Raw genomic sequence first — 21,429 nt, forward strand, 5'->3', positions numbered from 1 at the left:
AGGTTGAAGAACACTCGAGGTGCTCATATGACCATGTCAAGACAAGCCGACGTGTGGTCAAATGAAACATTCGGGTGTCGTTAACATGGCTTTTTTCCGTCGTATATAAATGAAACCTTCTGGAATTGTTGCAAAACGACCAAATACCATAAACACCATTTGATTAGCTTTTTTATTTCAACCACTGCAATTGATAGTGACCAATCAGGATCATTAATATATCATTGGTTTAAAAAAAATAAATTAAAATAATACAAAATATAGCCACGGAATGTAAAGTGAAAGTAAAAGTAGCTTCGTGGCGGTTGTTTTACTTCTTTTTCACACTTAATAATACGGACATTAATGGTCTAATGAGGTTAATAATAGTAGAAATATAAATAAAAACATCAACAATAATAACGGCATATATACAGCAGAGTGACTTTACCTTCTATTGACTATTGAGGCAGAGTAGAAACATCAAGCCACATATTTACCTCTTGAGGGCATTATGTAACATTAATTTGCGTTGATCGTAGTGAGCCTGACGATTACAATACCACGAGTGAGCATAGGTGCATGCCGTTCTAAGTAATATTAAAGCAATATCACGATCTAAGACACCTAAAAAGGCTTAGCACGTTGCACCAATGTTGGGTATCAAACCTGGCTTTTTCGAGCGAAGCTTCTAAACACATTGATGTGCTCTATAGGAGGGAGCATTTGTTATACATCTGTTTCTGTTGCTCTGGAGTATATGTAAAGGAATCAATAAGACACAGCTCTGTACTTCTGTACGAAACTTTGTTTCAGGTAGAGGGACTAAAATTGAAATCTTTCACTCGGTCATCATACAATCGATAAATAGATTCAATCTGTTATCCAAATCGGCACTGCTATAGGTGAGTGAGTGAGTTATTATTTAACGTCACATCGGCAATATTTCAGCCATATCGTGACGAGAACATCTTTGACCTTGATAATATATGTATAATATAAAAACCCGATAAGGACAGTAAAACAACTAAATTCACAATTAAATTAACCCTTCAGTCCTTGTATAGAACAATACAATATAAAAACAGGATATAGATTGCCAACAACAGAAGGTAGATCACCATACTAGGGACCATGGGGACTTACAGTACCTTGCATGGTTTGGGCACTGTTATAAACGACTTAGCCATGTTAAACTTATGCTGAGCAGAAATAACCCAAAGGCCTAACCTGGAAAACATATCTTGTCAAGGTTTCAAACCTTTGAGCAGATGTTCCTAGAAAACAAATCTTCAGGGTTTCACTTTGACGGGTGTTCTAGTTAACCAACTGCAACTTGAGTGTCATTTTTCAATCCTCGACATCACAGTTTCAAACACACGTATATTGACTTGAGACACATATAACTGAAATATCAGTTATGATGTTTAATTACAAACTGTGTTTTATGCTTAACTTTGACTTTGCCCAGTTTAATCACAGAAGCATATTTTATGTGCATACATATGAGTCAGTGAATAGTCACGAGGTTTACAAGGTATATTTCAACCTATTTAACCTTACTTTACTATCACATTTCTGAAGTTCGATAACAGACGCATACTATTCCTGTACAGACAATGTCTTCGATTTCGTTATCTGATTTTGCTTCTAGAAATTGTAATACGTGACCATGTATCAAGAAATTATGTTCCCTGATTTTGGCTTCTAGAAATTATGTTCCCTGATTTGGATTCTAGGAAATACGTCCCTGATATGGCTTCTACGATTTATGTTCCCTGATTTTGCATCCAGAAAATATGTTCTCTGATTGATGTTATAGAAATGAAGTTCCCTGATTTGGCTTCTAGAAATTAAGTTCGCTGGCTTGGCTTCTAGAAATTTCGTTCCCGGATTTGGCTTCTAGAAATTATCTTCACTGATTTGGTTTCTAGAATGTGTACTCCCTGAATTGGCTCCTAATATTTGTGTTCCCTGAATTGTCTTCTAGAAATTACGTTCCTTGATTTGGCTCCTGATATTTGTGTTCCCTTATTTGGATTCTAGAAAATACATTCCCTGATATGGATTCTATGATTTATGGTTCCTGATTTTACATCCAGAAACTATGTCCTCTGATTTGGCTTCTAGAAATGATATTCCCTAATTTGGCTTCTAGAATTTGTGTTCCCTGATTTGGCTTCTAGAAAATATGTTCTCTGATTTTGGATCTAGAAATTATGTTTTCCAGATTCTTCATCTAGAAACTATGTTAACTGGTTTGGCTTCTGGGAATTATGTTACCTGATTTTGCATCTTGAAAATTATCTTTCCTAATTTTGTTTGCCATGGCAGTTCAGTACAACTGATTCTATCATAAACTGCAGAACTTGCTTATTCTCTGGGCGTTCCTTATTCAGTGGCATTATTTAACATATAGACACATACACAGCTCGAATTGATATGCAGGATAGTGGGGGAACTGTCTACAACCCACTCCTGGCAAACAGGAAACTTTGCTTATAACGAACTGAAGGATATAACGGACGTTATGTTGGTTTGTTTGTTTGACACGGCCAGTTGCTGTATATCATAGTCGAAAAGCATATAACGAACTACGATTATAAAGAACTAAAATTAGAGTTAATTATAACGTTGTCTGTATATGGAAGACTATCACCTATATAGAGGTATCTGATGGTTCTCCCTCGACACCGTTACGTTCCCTGATTTGGCTCCTGATATTTGTGTTCCCTGATTTGGATTCTAGAAAATACGTTCCCTGATATGGCTTTTATGATTTTGTTCCCTGATTTTGCATCCAGAAATTATGTTCCCTGATTCATGTTATAGAATTGAAGTTCCCTGATTTGACTTCTAGAAATTAAGTTCGCTGGCTTCGCTTCTAGAAATTTCGTTCCCGGATTTGGCTTCTAGGAATTATATTCCCTGATTTGGTTTCTAGAATGTGTACACCCTGAATTGTCTTCTAGAAATTACGCTGCCTGATTTGGCTCCTAATATTTGTGTTCCCTGAATTGTCTTCTAGAAATTACGTTCCCTGATTTGGCTCCTGATATTTGTGTTCCCTGAGTTGGATTCTAGAAAATACGTTCCCTGATATGGATTCTATGATTTATGTTCCCTGACTGTACATCCAGAAATTATGTTCCCTGATTTGGCTTCTAGAAATGATATATAGAGGTATCTGATGGTTCTCCCTCGACACCATTGTCATCATATTAGTGCCATTAATATTTTGTTTGTGAGAGAGTATGTTTGTAAGCTACCTTTAGCAATATTCCATCAATATAACGGCGGGGGACACCAGAAATGGCCTTCACACATTGTACCCATATGGGGGAATCGAACCCGGGTCTTCAGCGTGACGAGCGAACGCTTTAACCACTACGCTGCCCAACCGCCCCCATATTGTATTTGTCAATACACAAGAAAAGAATGCTAGAACGTATTAGGACAGCAGTGTAGAGTTTTAAAAGTTGGCTTCTTAAATGATGTGTTTTGTTTTTGTTTCAATTTGGGATGGCGTTGGTAATGTTTGGTCAGACCCAACGGTTTGGTATTGTATTCCTTGACCAGGTAGTTCAAACAACAAAGACGGATGAAGCAGCTTATTGCACACATTATTCAGCACACTTGTAACTGAGAAACATCATTGTCGTAAATGCTTGGGAATCTGTATTGAGATTAAACTTATTAAGAAGATGAACCATGAAACAGAACTATATTTGGGCGTGTTTGTCTTACCTACAATTGGTTTGGTTTGGTTGTTGTTTAATGCCGCACTCAGAAATGTAGATATATGGTGGCGGTCTGTATATAATTGATTCTGGACCAGGCATTTCAGTGATTAACAGCATGAGCATCGATCGGATATATGTAATACGTGACATGTGTCAACCAACCCGATCCCGTTAGTCGTCTCTTACGACAAGCATGGGTTGCTGTTGGACAATTAACCGGGATCTTCACGGGTCGCCTTCCATGACAACCCATACTCATTTCATCAGAAACACATAACCCGCCCATTTGTTTGGGTTTAAGTGTAACATTGTTCATTTAACTGGTTAAATGTATGTACAGACAGTTTATTCTTGCAATAAAGCTATATGTATAAATGATCACTTTATGTATCATACATGCATTTAGGGGTGGTGGGGTAGCCTTGTGGTTAAAGCGTGCGCTCGTCACGCCGAAGACCCTGGTTCGATTCCCCACATGGGTACAATGTGTGAACTCGTATCTGGTGTCCCCAGCCGTGATATTGCTGGAATATTGCTAAAAGCAGCGTAAAACTAAACTCATTCACTCACTCACATGTATTTAAGTTGTACATTGATGTAAACTTGTACCTCTAATCCCGCAGAACGCGACCGGAGTGTAAATACAGTTCAGGGCCCCGTTCCTCAAAGCGATCTTAGCACTACGATGATCGTAACTCCCATACTTTAACATAGACTTACGACTGTCGTAGCGCTACGATCGCTTTGAGGAACGGGGCCCAGTTCAGTTATTACGGCTATACTGATCACTGTTTTACATCTGTGTCCGTTGACTTATAAATAGGTTAACCGTTAACGACGTTATTGTAAACAAGTCCAGACATTACGCTCCCCTCGGCCTTTCGCCGTCACCAAGTGTTTTACTTACCGACAAGATCAAAGTTGTTTTCATCCAGCAAACAGGCTGAGCTGGTTTTTGAGTTATATTCTACTTATAGCGAGGGATTGCGTGCGTCAGGCTATCTTACATATCTTGATTAATTACTCACGTACAAAATAACTTACTTTAATAGAGCCACGAGAAAGGTTCTCTGTTTAATATTCAGAGTTCAAAGCGTAGTGGTTTGCTTTCATCTAAGTATAATACCCGGGTTGATGTCTGAATGTTGCCCTTATACCGACCAGTGTAACGTTAGTCGCTAAAATGAAACAAATTCAACACAAAAATAAAATTAAAATATTTTCACAGTTAAAAGAAGCCCGGAGATTCAACTGCCTGGGGCAGGCCAATCAAGACTTATTTCTAATTTTCTAATGATACAGGGACAGGGACTGTAATACTGCTGAAACAAATATCTGCTCATGATATAGTCACAATTTGGCAGATATTTCTTATGAATGTGGAAAGGTTTTTGTCGCTTCTTTTGAAAAGTGTACATCTCTGAACACGGTCCTGCCAGTAGACTTGCAGTGCAGCATTAGACATTGCAGAGTGACCTCACATTTATGACGTCATAGCAATGTGAGTCATGTAATTGATGACGTCAGGGAATCCTACAAAATCTACACACAAGCAATATATCCTGATGATAAAGAGGATATTTTGTTAATGTTGTCAAATAACATGTATATTTCATTTAGAGGTCGGACGAAGTTGATATGTTCACTCGTGGTTGAAATATACATGTTAATTGACAACATTAACAAAATATTCTGTTTATCATTTGTTGATCATTGTTTATAAATGATCGAGACATCGAGTACGTGTGCATTTTATTACGCAACCCAACTACAGTCTAGCCCTTTAGCAGAAAGTAGTTCCAGGTCAAAGTGGTGTTCTACTCAGTGAAATAACATGTTATTCTACACAGTGAAAATACCATTTTTATTTTCACCAATATTTACCTTATTTCACCCTTAAAAATATAATAAAAAATGATATTCCGAATTCGCTGCACAATCACCAATCATGATTGTCGCCACATATATACTCATGCCAATAATGGTTGTCACCCTCTCCCACCCCAACCCCCACACCCCTCACACACCCACCCCACAACCCCTCTCAATTAAAAAATTGAAGGGGTGACAACCATTATTGGCATGAGTATATTATATATAGGACTTCTGTGACAGACTAATAACTAACAACCTTCTGCATATATATGAACTGATTTTAAGGGACTTATGTATCTTAAAACATTAAACGTTTTAAATGTGTAAAGTGTTTCATGTTATGTATATTTTGCGATCATGAGCAAATTGTACATAAAATATTCAAATCGTAAAGCGAGAACGTAGCTATAGATTTTATATCAAACTTCAACTTCAGGCACTGTCATTCTAGAATATAACATTAAACTTTGTGAACTTAAAAACTTACACCTTACAACTTTAAACTTTGTAAAGATATAGCTATACCTAGAACTTGTCATACCGTGATACTTCAAGAAAACATGATCTTATCTTTAGCATAAGTCATTAGATTTGCAGAAAACGTACGTAAAAGTTGTAATTGTCGGGCACCTTCCTGGTGTGCACGTTAATATAACAACAGCTGACTATTTGAGTTCAGGTAATGACAGAGCTGCATATATAACCTCGAGAGGTAAGCTTGCAGGGAGCAAATACGAGTAAATTAATTATCACGCAGCCACACCTGGTACTTATTAAGCAAATATCCACATGGTATTCCGATAAAGGACGAGACAGACGTCTTTCCATGTTCGAGATGTATTCGTGTACTTTCATTCAACTACTTTCTTTCATGAGAAGGTCTGGCATTAAATGGCAATGGAACCGTAGTAGTGTACTTAGATTTACGTAGAGAGTGTACGTAGTACGTACATCATACTTCTATATATGTTGCTCAACGTATCATGGTAGATCTGTCCGCGTAAATGTGAATAGTACCTACCTATGTACGATTCATCTGCGTACACGTGAATAGTACCTGACCCTATATAAGTATCATCCACGTAATTGTGAGTACTGCCTACTTAGATGTACTTATCATCCACGTATAGTGCCTATGTAGATGTATTATTAACGTGGATGTGAGTAGTAGATACACACATGTATCATCAAAGTATATGTGAATAGTGCCTACGTAGATGTAAGTAATATCCAAGTACATGTGAATAGTGCCTACGTAGATGTAAGTAATATCCAAGTACATGTGAATAATGCCTACGTAGATGTAAGTAATATCCAAGTATATGTGAATAGTTCCTACGTAGATGTAAGTAATATCCAAGTACATGTGAATACTGTCTATGTAAATGTAAAATATATCCAAGTACATGTGAATAGTGCCTACGTAGATGTAATAGTAATATCCAAGTAGTATGTGAATAATGCCTACGTAGATGTAAGTAATATCCAAGTACATATGAATAGTGCCAATTAGATGTAAGTAATATCCAAGTACTTGTGAACAGTGCCGTATATACGCAGGTGTAAGTATTATCCACGTAGATATGAGTAGTATCAACCTAGATATATCATCCAGATATAATTAAGGTTTTCTTCTCTTATTTGCGGATGATGTCGCACTTATCTCAAACACAATATGTGAAACGCATCAACTATCTTTGAAAACTATTGCTTTTAAGAGTGGTGGATTACTCTCTACACTTAAAAAGTGGTTACTATAAAGGTTGTTATTTGCAAATGTCTTACACACTATCAATTTTGTTGTCTTGGTCAAAAAGCATGTTGATAGTGTTATTAATGCAGGATAAACGTGCCTTATTTGCTATTTTGAGCTCATTGTCACAAATTAGGGACACTGCCTTTGAAACTATTTTTAATATGTTCTTACTCTAAAGGGCCGATCTTAATGTATGGAGTGGAGATTTGAGGATTGTCATACTGTAAGCGCAGTACACGTTCTTGCGTGTAAACGCTCTTTGGGGTAAAGTCTGTAATTACTAATCACGTAGTGCGAGGAGAATGTGGAAGATACCCAATCTATATAACCGGTTATACAAACTGCATAAAATATTGGTTAACTTTGGCCGTAGCACCATCCACGTTGAAATGAGTAGTGCCTACATAGATGTAAAGTATCATCCACGTTGAAATGAGTAGTGCCTACGTAGATGTAAGTATTATCCATGTTGAAATGAGTAGTGCCTACGTAGATGCTAAACATCATCCATGTTGAAATGAGTAGTGCCTACGTAGATGTAAACATATTATCCACGTTGAAATGAGTAGTGCCTACGTAGATGTAAACATCATCCATGTTGAAATGAGAAGTGCCTACGTAGATGTAAGCATCATCCACGATGAAATGAGTAGTGCATACATAGATGTAAGTATTATCCACGTTGGAAATGAGTAGTGCCTACGTAGATGTAAAACATCATCCATGTTGAAATGAGTAGTGCCTACGTAGATGTAAAGCATCATCCACGTTGAAATGAGTAGTGCCTACGTAGATGTAAAGCATCATCCACGTTGAAATGAGTGCTGCCTACATGGATGTAAGTATCATCCACGTTGAAATGAGTAGTTGCCTACGTAGATGTAAACATCATCCATGTTGAAATGAAGTGCCTACGTAGATGTAAGTATCATCCACGATGAAATGAGTAGTGCATACATAGATGTAAGTATTATCCACGTTGAAATGAGTAGTGCCTACGTAGATGTAAACATCATCCATGTTGAAATGAGTAGTGCCTACGTAGATGTAAACATCATCCATGTTGAAATGAGTAGTGCCTACGTAGATGTAAAAGCATCATCCACGTTGAAATGAGTAGTGCCTACGTAGATGTAGGTATCATCCACGATGAAATGAGTAGTGCCTACATAGATGTAAACATCATCCATGTTGAAATGAGTAGTGCCTACGTAGATGTAGGTATTATCCACGTTGAAACGAGGTGGTGCCTACATAGATGTAAGTATCATCCACGATGAAATGAGTAGTGCCTACGTAGATGTAAGTGTATCCACGTTGGAAATGAGTAGTGCCTACATAGATGTAAGTATCATCCACGATGAAATGAGTAGTGCCTACGTAGATGTAAGTATCATCCACGATGAAATGAGTAGTGCCTACATAGATGTAACTATCATCCACGATGAAATGAGTAGTGCCTACGTAGATGTAAAGTATCATCCATGTTGAAATGAGTAGTGCCTACAAAGATGTAAGCATCATCCATGTTGAAATGAGTAGTGCCTACGTAGATGTAAACATCATCCATGTTGAAATGAGTAGTGCCTACGTAGATGTAAGCATCATCCACGTTGAAATGAGTAGTGCCTACGTAGATGTAGGTATCATCCACGATGAAATGAGTAGTGCCTACATGAGATGTAAACATCATCCATGTTGAAATGAGTAGTGCCTACGTAGATGTAGGTATCATCCACGATGAAATGAGAAAAGTGCCTACATAGATGTAAAAAGTATCATCCATGTTGAAATGAGTAGTTGCCTACGTAGATGTAAGCATCATCCACGTTGAAATGAGTAGTGCCTACATGGATGTAAGCATCATCCATGTTGAAATGAGTAGTGCCTACGTAGATGTAGGTATCATCCACGATGAAATGAGTAGGTGCCTACATAGATGTAAGTATCATCCACGATGAAATGAGTAGTGCCTACGTAGATGTAAGTATTATCCACGTTGAAATGAGTAGTGCCTACATAGATGTAAGTATCATCCACGATGAAATGAGTAGTGCCTACGTAGATGTAAGTATCATCCACGATGAAATGAGTAGTGCCTACATAGATGTAACTATCATCCAAGTATAAATGAGTAGTGCCTACGTAGATGTAAGTAATATCCATGTTGAAATGAGTAGTGCCTACGTAGATGTAAGCATCATCCATGTTGAAATGAGTAGTGCCTACGTAGATGTAAGTATCATCCAAGTATGAAATGAGTAGTGCCTTACGTAGATGTAGGTATTATCCATTTACAAATGAATAGTGCCTACGTAGATGTAAGTATCATCCAGCGATGAAATGAATAGTGCCTACGTAGATGTAAGCATCATGTACATGAATAGGACGATTTGTTTCCAAGTATGATGCATTAATACGCTGCCAAAAGATGTACATACTACGTGCCTTAATTATGTCATTTTAGCTCATTTAATAAATTAAGACACTGCTTTGCCAATATATAGCTTAATATTTTTACTCTAAAGAAGTGCTTATCTTAATGTCATGGAGTGGAAATTTGAGGCTGTCATACTGTAAGCAAATTGAATCCCAGCCATTACTTTCGTTCTTGCGTGTAAACGCTTTTCAGGGAGATGACATGGATCTTAAGTCATTTTCAGTAATGGAATGCGTTTGCAAACCGACACGTAGTGCGAGGAGAATGTGGAAGATACCCAATCTAATATAACCTGGGCCGCGGCAATGCGTTATACAAACTTGGTCTTCAAAGCATAAAATATTGGTTAAAATGTCTTAATGTGCAGTCAGATTCTAAGACCTGGTTGATGCATGTTGTCGCCTCATTGTCCCGTTGGTCGATGCTCATGATGTCACCCACTGGAGTATCAAGCGACCGATTATTTGCAGACCTCTGTCATGTAGTTGATATATTTCTGAATGTGGGTCAGCAACAAAAGCCCATGTCAATAACCAATTATAAAGTCTAATCCAAAGTTTAAACATTCACATGTTCTGTTTTCCTGTTTTTAGCTTCCTCTCCGGTATACAGGAGGTAAACCAGGGTACGATAACTTCAGTCTTCCAAAGGCCAAGGAGACCGGAAGTGGTAAAACAGCAACTGGAAAAGGGACTCATTCTGATACTGCAAGTCTGTTGTCTCGTAGCTCGGGAGCTTCCGCTAGGTCCGAGAAAAGGGCGGCCAAAAGACTTGGATTGATCTTGCTGTTGCTAGTGCTGGCTCTTCTTTTAGCGGCTGGACTTGGGGTGTTAATATATTATCTTCTCCTTGGCGGTAAGTACCCAAAAACATACTCTGTTCCAATTGCCTCGAACACTCTCTAAGGGTATCGATGAAACATAATGGACGCGGGAAGGGAAGTAATTCTACAAAATGAATTTCTTGAGTTTTTTGCAAGCATGAATCAACGCTGGAATGAAATTAATGAAATTCTGGTTTGAAATTGATATTCTATTGCCAATGTTTGCGATAATGGCATAAAAGCGGACTAACCGGATCAGCTGATCAGGCTTTGTGACTTGCTTATTGTCAGATGAAGAGCTTGGTTATAATTTGTCTTCAGGAAACCATGATTATCGTAAGAGGTGAATTGTGTGATTGGGAAGTTGGGCTGACTGGCATGGTTGATGCATGTGATCGTATCTCGAAATGTGATGTCTGTCGCTAAAGTGTGTGTTCTAAACTCGATTATTTACAAACCGCCGTCATATAACTGGGATACTAAACAATAGAGAAATTGTAATGTGTAACTTTTACAGCTGACATAACTTTATAAAAGTTGACCCATTAATTCCCTGTACTTTCAGATGCTCCAGATACATGGCGCCGTAAGTACTGACCACGTGGTCCATTGTTAGAAGAGACAATGACATGGGCTGCTTCCTGTAACTGACACACAATGAATGACCTGCTTGCTGTGACTGACAGACGGTGAAATGAGCGCTTGTCGGTGAAATGAGCTGCTTGTTCTAACTGGCAGACGGTGAAATGAGCTGCTTGCTGTGACTGACAGACGGTGAAATGAGCTGCTTGATGTAACTGTAACTGACTAACTGACGGTGAAAAAATGAGCTGCTTCTTGTTGACAGTCGGTGAAATAACTGACAGACGGTGAAATGAGCTGCTTGCTGTAACTGACAGACGGTGAAATGAGCTGCTTGCTGTAACTGACAGACGGTGAAATGAGCTGTTTGCTGTAACTGACAGACGGTGAAATGAGCTGCTTGCTGTAACTGACAGACGGTGAAATGAGCTGCTTGCTGTAACTGACAGACGGTGAAATGAGCTGCTTGCTGTAACTGACAGACGGTGAAATGAGCTGCTTGCTGTAACTGACAGACGGTGAAATGAGCTGCTTGCTGTAACTGACAGACGGTGAAATGAGCTGCTTGTTGTAACTGACAGACAGTGAAATGAGCTGCTTGCTGTAACTGACAGACAGTGAAATGAGCTGCTTGCTGTAACTGACTGACGGTGAAATGAGCTGCTTATTATAACTGACAAATGAAATGAGCTGCTTGCTGTAACTGACAGACAATGAAATGAGCGCTTGTGAAACAATGAAATGAGCTGCTTGCTGTAACTGACAGTCGGTGAAATGAGCTGCTTGCTGTAACTGACACCCAATGAAATGAGCTGCTTGCTGTAACTGACAGACGGTGAAATGAGCTGCTTGTTGTAACTGACAGACGGTGAAATGAGCTGCTTGCCGTAACTGACGACGGTGAAATGAGCCGCTTGCTGTAACTGACAGACGGTGAAATGAGCTGCTTGCTGTAACTGACAGACGGTGAAATGAGCTGCTTGTTGGAACTGACAGACAGTGAAATGAGCTGCTTTGTGTAACTGACAGACGGTGAAATGAGTTGCTTGCTGTAACTGACTGACGGTGAAATGAGCTGCTTATTGTAACTGACACACAATGAAATGAGCTGCTGAACTGACAGACAATGAAATGAGCTGCTTGTTCTAACTGACAGACAATGAAATGTGCTGCTTGCTGTAACTGACAGACAATGAAATGAGCTGCTTGCTGTAACTGACAGACGGTGAAATGAGCTGCTTGCTGTAACTGACAGACAATGAAATGAGCTGCTTGCTGTAACTGACAGACGGTGAAATGAGCTGCTTGCTGTAACTGACAGACAGTGAAATGAGCTGCTTGCTGTAACTGACAGTCGGTGAAATGAGCTGCTTGTTCTAACTGGCAGACGGTGAAATGAGCTGCTGTAACTGACGACGAACAATGAAATTTGCTGTAACTGACAGACGGTGAAATGAGCTGCTTGATGTAACTGACAGACGGTGAAATGGGCTGCTTGTTCTAACTGACACACAATAAAATGAGCTGCTTCTTGTAACTGACAGTCGGTGAAATGAGCTGCTTGCTGTAACTGACACCCAATGAAATGAGCTGCTTGCTGTAACTGACAGACGGTGAAATGAGCTGCTTGTTCTAACTGACAGACGGTGAAATGAGCTGCTTGCCGTAACTGACAGACGGTGAAATGAGTTGCTTGCCGTAACTGACAGACGGTGAAATGAGCTGCTTGCTGTAACTGACAGACGGTGAAATGAGCTGCTTGCTGTAACTGACAGACGGTGAAATGAGCTGCTTGTTGAACTGACAGACAGTGAAATGAGCTGCTTTGTGTAACTGACAGACAGTGAAATGAGTTGCTTGCTGTAACTGACTGACGGTGAAATGAGCTGCTTATTATAACTGACACACAATGAAATGAGCTGCTTGCTGTAACTGACAGACAATGAAATGAGCTGCTTGTTCTAACTGAAAGACAAATGAAATGAGCTGCTTGCTGTAACTGACAGTCGGTGAAATGAGCTGCTTGTTGGAACTGACAGACAGTGAAATGAGCTGCTTTGTGTAACTGACAGACGGTGAAATGAGCTGCTTGCTGTAACTGACTGACGGTGAAATGAGCTGCTTTATTGTAACTGACACACAATGAAATGAGCTGCTTGCTGTAACTGACAGACAATGAAATGAGCTGCTTGTTCTAACTGACAGACAATGAAATGTGCTGCTTGCTGTAACTGACAGACGGTGAAATGAGCTGCTTGCTGTAACTGACAGTCGGTCAAATGAGCTGCTTGCTGTAACTGACAGACGGTGAAATGAGCTGCTTGTTGTAACTGACAGACGGTGAAATGAGTTGCTTGCTGTAACTGACTGACAGTGAAATGAGCTGCTTAATGTAACTGACAGACGGTGAATGAGCTGCTTGTTGTAACTGACTGATGGTGAAATGAGTTGCTTGCTGTAACTGACTGACAGTGAAATGAGCTGCTTGCTGTAACTGACAGATGGTGAAATGAGTTGCTTGCTGTAACTGACTGACAGTGAAATGATCTGCTTGCTGTAACTGACAGACGGTGAAATGAGCTGCTTGCTGTAACTGACAGACGGTGTAATGCGTATACTTGCTGTAACTGAACGAGAATGAAATGACCTTCTTGCTGGAATGAACCGACAATTATATGAGCCTTCTAGCTTTAACTGACATACAGTAGAATCCTCATCTTTGCGTAAAGGTAGACATGTTCCCTTATCCCTTAGAGTCTCAATAATTATTTGACCGTCATGCGTTAACATCATACATGTATATCCAGCGGAACCTGTTTATCGATTCTGTCCGTCGATCAATTCATCAATCACTGATCAACTAAATCAACTACGCGTACTTTTAGCACAGTGGCATCAATGTGCAAGTGTTCCAATACACTTCTTGGTCCGGGGTTCGAATTTTTACCCGATTAACCAATTTCCCTTTATCTCAACACTGAATGCACTTCTGTTTGTCTTCAGATCGAACTCTAGCAGACGGTTCCGTCCGCATCCTGAACGAGACCTACTCCCCCACCATGTCCAACAACACCTCCCCGGCATTCAGACGGATAGCAGAGCCGTTCTGTGAGGAGGTATGGCATTTCATACACGTGATAACCATGTGGGTGTATACACTCGGGTTGTTTGTTGATTGGTTGTTTGTTGATTGGTTGTTTGTTGGTTGTTAGTAATGCAACAGTCTTATGATTGTTAAGAACACTGATTCGATACTACTGAGCTATAGTGTTGGGAATTGGTTGAAATCTCATAATTGATGATTGGTTCATTACAATCATCGAAAATAATTGGTTTGCGTCATTTATCAAATGTAACTGTTATCTTTGTTAATGCACACACAAAAAAATAAAGAAAAACACATGTAGTACTTTGGGTCTTTTGCAAATTGCACAAAATCCATTGGCAAATGTCACATATTTAAAGGATGATTAGTATGTTAGGAACACAGATTTCCTGGATTCTTTAAGATAAATTCAACCATGACTTGGAACGAGTTTGTAGTGCTTATGAAATGTTAATTTAATGACACAGACAAAAACCAATCTTGTGTAAAATATTGTTGATGCAAAATTGGTTGTGTTCGATTATGAGAAAACACAATCGATTGCTTGGTCTTTTAGGCACTGCGACCAATCTTCGATTATTTCAATTAATCGGACCACCACTACAGAGCTAACAGTACACATACCGTATTGTGACTAAAATACTAAGGATAACAGTACACAGGTTATGACCTTGACCTTATTCAGATATTTAACAAATTTATTTTGATGACGATAAAAGTTTTGTCAATAATATTCAATAATGATATGATAACTGTAGACACGTATTCGTTGTACACCTATTCAGGCGCGCAGTAAGCTAATATTTTCGTGTAAGCCCGGTAGGTTACACCTAACAGGCTGCAGAGATAAGTAAAGAATGGAGTTTTCGTTGAATGACGACTGTAAATATTTGTATTTCAGTTATGATTCACATGTAATCATGACTGTAACAAAACATTCATGTCGATGGAAAAACAATCATCATTGAAAGAAGAATAATATATACTGAAGGAAAAAAATAAGGGATCACATGAAAGGACAAGTGTTCCTATATTTTTTTCTCAAGTTTCTTCACAAGCTTTGTATGGCACACTTGTGAAGAAACCTGGAAAAAAATAAAGGAACATATGTGCTTTCATGTGATCCCATATTTTTTCCCTAAGTATATTTACTGTACATGGTGCTTGTATTAGTAATGCTTTGTTATCAAAGAATATTGTAGTCAATATGATGCATGGTGGGATTACCAAGTTTAAAATTGTCTGATTCCGTGTTAGTAGGTATTTGGGCAAGATTTAGAATTTTCTAGCAACAATCATGTGTAAGCCCGGCCTTTTTATTAATGGTAGCTACACTCCTGCTATTGTAACTATAATGAAAAACCTAATAACATCATTGAGTTAAAAGTACACTTATTGTTAATAAATGAGGATCGTTAACAGCACTTTTGCAATATCAGTGAAACTATTGTAAATGTATTGCGATGCCATTGTTGAGTTAAAAGAACACATATTTATAATGTATTTTAATCACTTGTTAACACAGTTACGACGCTTTGCTTTAGAGGTACCCATGTAATAACAGCATTGTGACAGCTCGTCATTTGTTCTCGACAACTGATCAAGCACTTACGGCACTTCAACAAACAAAGGGGGCGGTGGGGTAGCCTAGTGGTTAAAGCGTTGGCTCGTCACGCCGGAGACCCGGGTTCGAATCCCCACATGGGTACAATGTGTGAAGCCCATTTCTGATGTCCCCCGCCGTGATGTTGCTGGAATATTGCTAAAAGCGGCGAAAAACTAAACTCAGATTGTCAACAAAGACCTTACTCTGTGTCATGTTTGTTTGCGCACATGCAATTAATGACTGTGCCATGACATCAAGCTGGATATGTCTCTCATTCCATAAACAGCATATTCAGAAAACATACTAATTTCCTCGCCGCATGAAGCCAGTAGACAGTCAACACATCCACTCGCCCGCACGACGCAGGTCGTAAATTACATTAACTTCACACATAAGGAACTCTACCCCTAGGATTGTACACAATAATAGACTCCTAATATAGAGACGGGCGTAGGCTGGACGTACAGAGGCAATATGTAAATCTATATGAGGATGCCTTTCAGCGGCTGCGAAGCCTGGATCGGCACACACTGCCAATTATGAAACACTATCAGGTGCTTACAAATTACATGAGGTCACGTTGATGAGAGTTCGTCACCTGCAGAGAACGCTGACATGCAAGGTTGCAGGCTGTAACACGCCTGTAACACGCCTGTAACACGCCGGTCAGATCTGGTTGTGCGTACTTATGTATAGAAAATATGTCCATATATAACCTTCTAATCCTTTACAGGATGAGCCTATTTTAGTTCTTTCGTGACTTCTTTTAGTTAACTTACGTCTAAAAGTGAAGCACCATGGACGGTGTTAATTTTACAGATAATTAGTTCTACATGTCCCTAACGTGTAAAATACAATTTGATCATAATGGTATATTCTTTTATATAATTTTTTTTTATTGATGGATTATTTGAAATGGACGATCATATAAGGATCAGTGGGCGAATTATTATTTCTATTTCTATCTATGCACCTACAAACATTCGAACTAAAAATAGGCAATCTGTAAATAACAGAATCTGAAATTCCAGTGATCGACATAATGAGCATCGGTCAAAGCAATTGTGAACACACTCAGCGAACCTGACCATGTTAGTTACCACATAAGACAATCATGACTGACTGACTGAGTTTGGTTTTACGCCGCTTTTAGCAATATTCCAGCAACATCACGGCGGGGGACACCAGAATTGGGCTTCATAGTACCCATGTGGGGATTCGAAGCCGGGTCTTCGGCGTGATGAGCCAACGCTTTAGCCATTAGGCTACCCCACCACCCCTAAGGCAATCATGGGCTATATGGGAAGGTATATGTTAAACTAGTCCGTTAGAAGAGTAATTGGTCAGATGAGAAATGTGAAAACTTAATCAAAAGTGGTGGTAATAAAATGCATCACTTCTTTTATTGTCCTCCTGAGAAGTGATTTACAATAATGACAGTCGTCGAGAAAAATGTTGTTATAAAAATAATTTCCTTTAATTAGGATGTATTTTTGAAGGTTAGTGTATCGAAACCCAGTTAAGAAAACCATTAAATGTCATAAATATAACGTTAAAACCAGAAATAAGTTCCCTTCCGACAATAGAAAGGAGCTTTCGCTGATTGTACATATTTAACAGTTCAGTGTTTCAATATATTGCGAGGAGCGGTGGGGTAGCCCAGTGGTCAAAGCGTTCGCTCGTCACGCCGAAGACCCGTGTTCGATTCGACACATGGGTACAATGTGTCAAGCCCATTTCTGGTGTCCCCCGCTGTGATATTGCTGGAATATTGCTAAAAGCGGCGTAAAACCATACTCACTCACTCACTAACTATATATTGCGAACAGAATGCGGAAGATATGAATGTACAGTCTAGTTCACTAATGTCTTTGCTAAAAGTACAAATACTTTGTGAATCAGCTAACTGCCCATTACCTCTCCGCTAAAAATTGTTTCTACAGCTTGAATCGGATAACAGCCCATGTTATTATTGACATCATTATCATTAATATTCAGCTGCTTCGTCGAGGGATAAACCTTTTCATCATTTGGCGTTCAAACGTATTTTATTTCCAGATGGATACCTATTTTCTCGACAGCGAGTATGGGAAGCGCTACAACGGGTGTCGCGTAGTGGAGCTGAGGTGAGGCTTGAAATATAACGCTGAAACATCGTTATCGTGCGAGTGTTCCCCATCTGGGCCAGAGACTCGTGGTTGAGAGTGTGAGGGGGGAAGGGCTGCCAGTTTGGTGAAATATGCACCCATCTTGGTGTGTGGTCCTGTGCATATAGCTCAGGTCACAAATCAGGTGAAGTTAAGCAACGTTGGGCGCGGAGAGTCCTTGGATGGGTGACCGTGTTTGGCAGCTTGACTCCTGAGAGTTTCCAGGACTTCAGTCCTGCCCCACAACGAAGCACATGTGATACATGATGTGGTCTCACCTTTAGCAAGTTAGATTGTTCAAAGTTACCTCTGTTCAACCAGCAAAAAAATGGGTACCCGGTGGGATAAGTCATGTGACTATAACCTTCTAGCGCCTAACAGGCAGCTTGGGTTATCCCGGATGATAATGTGTTAATGCGCTTTGAGCATACCTTCATGGCGTGGAGAATGCGCAGTATAAATGCCATTATTATTATTATTATTATTATCTTGTGCCAACTGATGTGATTATGTAAACGTTTCTCCACGAACTCATCCAACCATTAACGAACACCTGACTGAAACACAACGTTGCTCATTTTCAGGGACGTCGGAGCCAACCCCGATTGTTCGTGTTTCGCTGGAGGGTGAGTTTATGAGCTTCAATACATTTCTGTGTAATCCTAGTAACATCGTAATCCCATTCAGACCCACTCGGTTTAGTCCACAATATAACACTTAGAACAACGTTTTGGCACGCATTCTTATGATTAAAACGGTTCCCAGTTGGGTTTCGCTGTTTGAGAGAGATTCATAAACACTGATTTGCTCGTTTTCTGGTCGGAATCGCTAAATGGACAATGCCTATTTTATGAGGGCTGATATAGTTTTGCGCAAATGTTCACTGGACATTGACCAGATCGATCATCCGCTTCACAGAACAGTTTGTGTGAACCCCCAGAGTCAGAACCATCAGGTTTGGTCAAAGATCCTTTGTGTTCTATTCAGCCACGGAATGGAACAGCCTTCCCCACACTCTCTTAACTGCACCATCATACTCAGCATTCAGATCATATCTGAAAACATATCTGTTCCAAAAAGCCTACAATACACATTGAAGTGTATCAAATGAACTTATTTTAATCCTGTGATGTGTGAGTTTGAATATTGGGCGCTTCGGGCATGCACATTACAAATGGACTATTACTATTACTATTACTGGAAACTGCTTTCCGAATTATCACATCACATACACCCGCAGTTCGGACAACACTTAATGGTAAACATAAATTAGATGTAAGCAGCATTAACACATCAATCACGCCTGCACCCAGACTGTTGTACAAAATGATAACCTATAGTATTTGGACCGAGTGAACAAGTTATCTTCTTGTCTCCCCTCTGTGGTGTACCGGTGTAATGGAGAGTGCGTCTGCAAAGAGAGCGCTAGTTGTTCGATCCAGGGTGGGGTCAAACCCGAAAACTTTAAAAGATGTCTCGGTGTCTGCGTGTACTAATATCATAAACCTTCGGCTTGGAATCACAGTGGGCAACCTTAAAAAACGGACATAGCTTTGAACTAGGACAAGGAGAAGTGATCTTGAAATCGCCGTTAAAATCTATTTCACCTTCTCAAAAATCTCATGAAACTCATCAGTCTGTCAGTGTCTTGTAAGACGATTGATTTTCTCGTCATTGCCTCCGCTCACCCTGGAGCAGGAAGTATGTATATTGCATCTCAATAATGAAGCCTCTTGTGTAACAATGTAACTACACTACCCGTATTCGCTCGTGGATACATCTTCTATTTCTATTTTACTCAAGTACAAATTTTAATAATTTTATTTGTTTTTTGATACGCCTATGGTTATACATTAGCTTATGACACAATACATGTGAAATTTTAGGCAAAGCTTTAAAAGTTTTGATGTTTATTGTACTGACTGACTGAGTTTGGTTTTACGCCGCTTTTAGCAATATTCCAGCAATATCACGGCGGGGGGACACCAGAAATGGGCTTCACACATTGTACCCATGTGGGGATTCGAACCCGGGTCTTCGGCGTGACGAGCGAACGCTTTAACCACTAGGCTACCCCACCGACCCGTTTATTGTACATTGGCAACGAGTGTAGGGGACATTAACTGCGAAGACGTATATACCCTTTTGGAATTTTTAGTGCAGTGTCATAATTAGCCCATATCCAAAAGCAGATGGATCATTATATATGTAGTTGTGTGCCTGCGTGCGTGCGTGCGTGTGTGGGCGAGGACTTGTGTAATGGTGGAATGGTGGAATGGTGACGAGAGAGGGGTATGTAACGAAAGGTTTGGTTATTTGACTGCTACCACTGAGATACCTTTAGGAAATGAAACTTCCTGGGTTTTATGAGTGAATGAATGAAGAAATATACATGTCGATGTATAAGTTCAATAACCGTACTTCCTGACCCCACCTGACCTTGTTGTCCCAGCTCTGACCTACATTGTCAGAACACTAGCACTATGCACGCACAGACTGAACGAAATGAAACGGAAATAACGATGGTCTCGGACCGGAAATGGCATCGCCTTTCAGACAGTTGCGGAGCAGATCGCGCCATTATTTGTACAATTAATGGACACCACGTGACCGTGTCTGATCTCGCTGAATCACGCGTGTCTCTCGGGAGATCTTGTTTGAATGTCGTAATGGCACATGGTCATTTGAAGAAACGTGTTGGAATTAGATTCTTGATCAGTGCCGAAAATTGAAGAATGGTCTATGATAAGTTTTTGAGAGGATGCAAAACATCATCTGTCGGTCAGGTGATGAGTAGGCCATTCTGCCGGGTTTAAAGGAAGGTAAATCTCTGTTATATTCATTTATCAAAAACGTACATACATCGTTTAGAACATGACACATTACATGTTTGATACTGTGAAAGTAATGTAAACGGTTTATATCTACAGACAGTCGTTACAGATAATGTACGCGGTTTTATTCATAGCCAGTCGGTACAGATAACATGTGCTGTTTATATTCAGATATAGTCGGTGCAGATAATGTAGGCGGTTTTGTTCACAGACAGTCGGTACAGATAACATGGGCTGTTTATATTCAGAGACTGTCGGTACAGAAAACATGGGCTGTTTATATGTAGAGATAGTCGGTACAGATAATGTAGGCGGGTTTGTTCAAAGACAGTCGGTACAGATAACATGGGCTGTTTATATTCAGAGACAGTTGGTACAGAAAACATGTGCTGTTTATATGTAGAGATAGTCGGTACAGATAATGTAGGCGGGTTTGTTCAAAGACAGTCGGTACAGATAACATGGGCTGTTTATATTCAGAGACAGTTGGTACAGAAAACATGTGCTGTTTATATGTAGAGATAGTCGGTACAGATAA

At 39.6% G+C, this 21,429-nt stretch overlaps 1 long non-coding RNA gene across 1 annotated transcript; it reads left to right on the top strand.

The window, feature by feature from the left end:
* Positions 1 to 3,216: 3,216 nt before the first annotated feature.
* On the top strand, positions 3,217 to 20,453 carry LOC124281186. Its single transcript, XR_006899866.1, has 3 exons — positions 3,217 to 3,398; positions 18,203 to 18,207; positions 20,442 to 20,453. It is a non-coding gene; the product is annotated as an uncharacterized LOC124281186 (long non-coding RNA).
* Positions 20,454 to 21,429: the final 976 nt, after the last annotated feature.

This window comes from Haliotis rubra, unplaced genomic scaffold (genome assembly GCF_003918875.1).
Source record: "Haliotis rubra isolate DU_JTF1 unplaced genomic scaffold, ASM391887v1 Scf28, whole genome shotgun sequence".
In the NCBI taxonomy this organism is placed as follows: Eukaryota; Metazoa; Mollusca; class Gastropoda; order Lepetellida; family Haliotidae; genus Haliotis; species Haliotis rubra.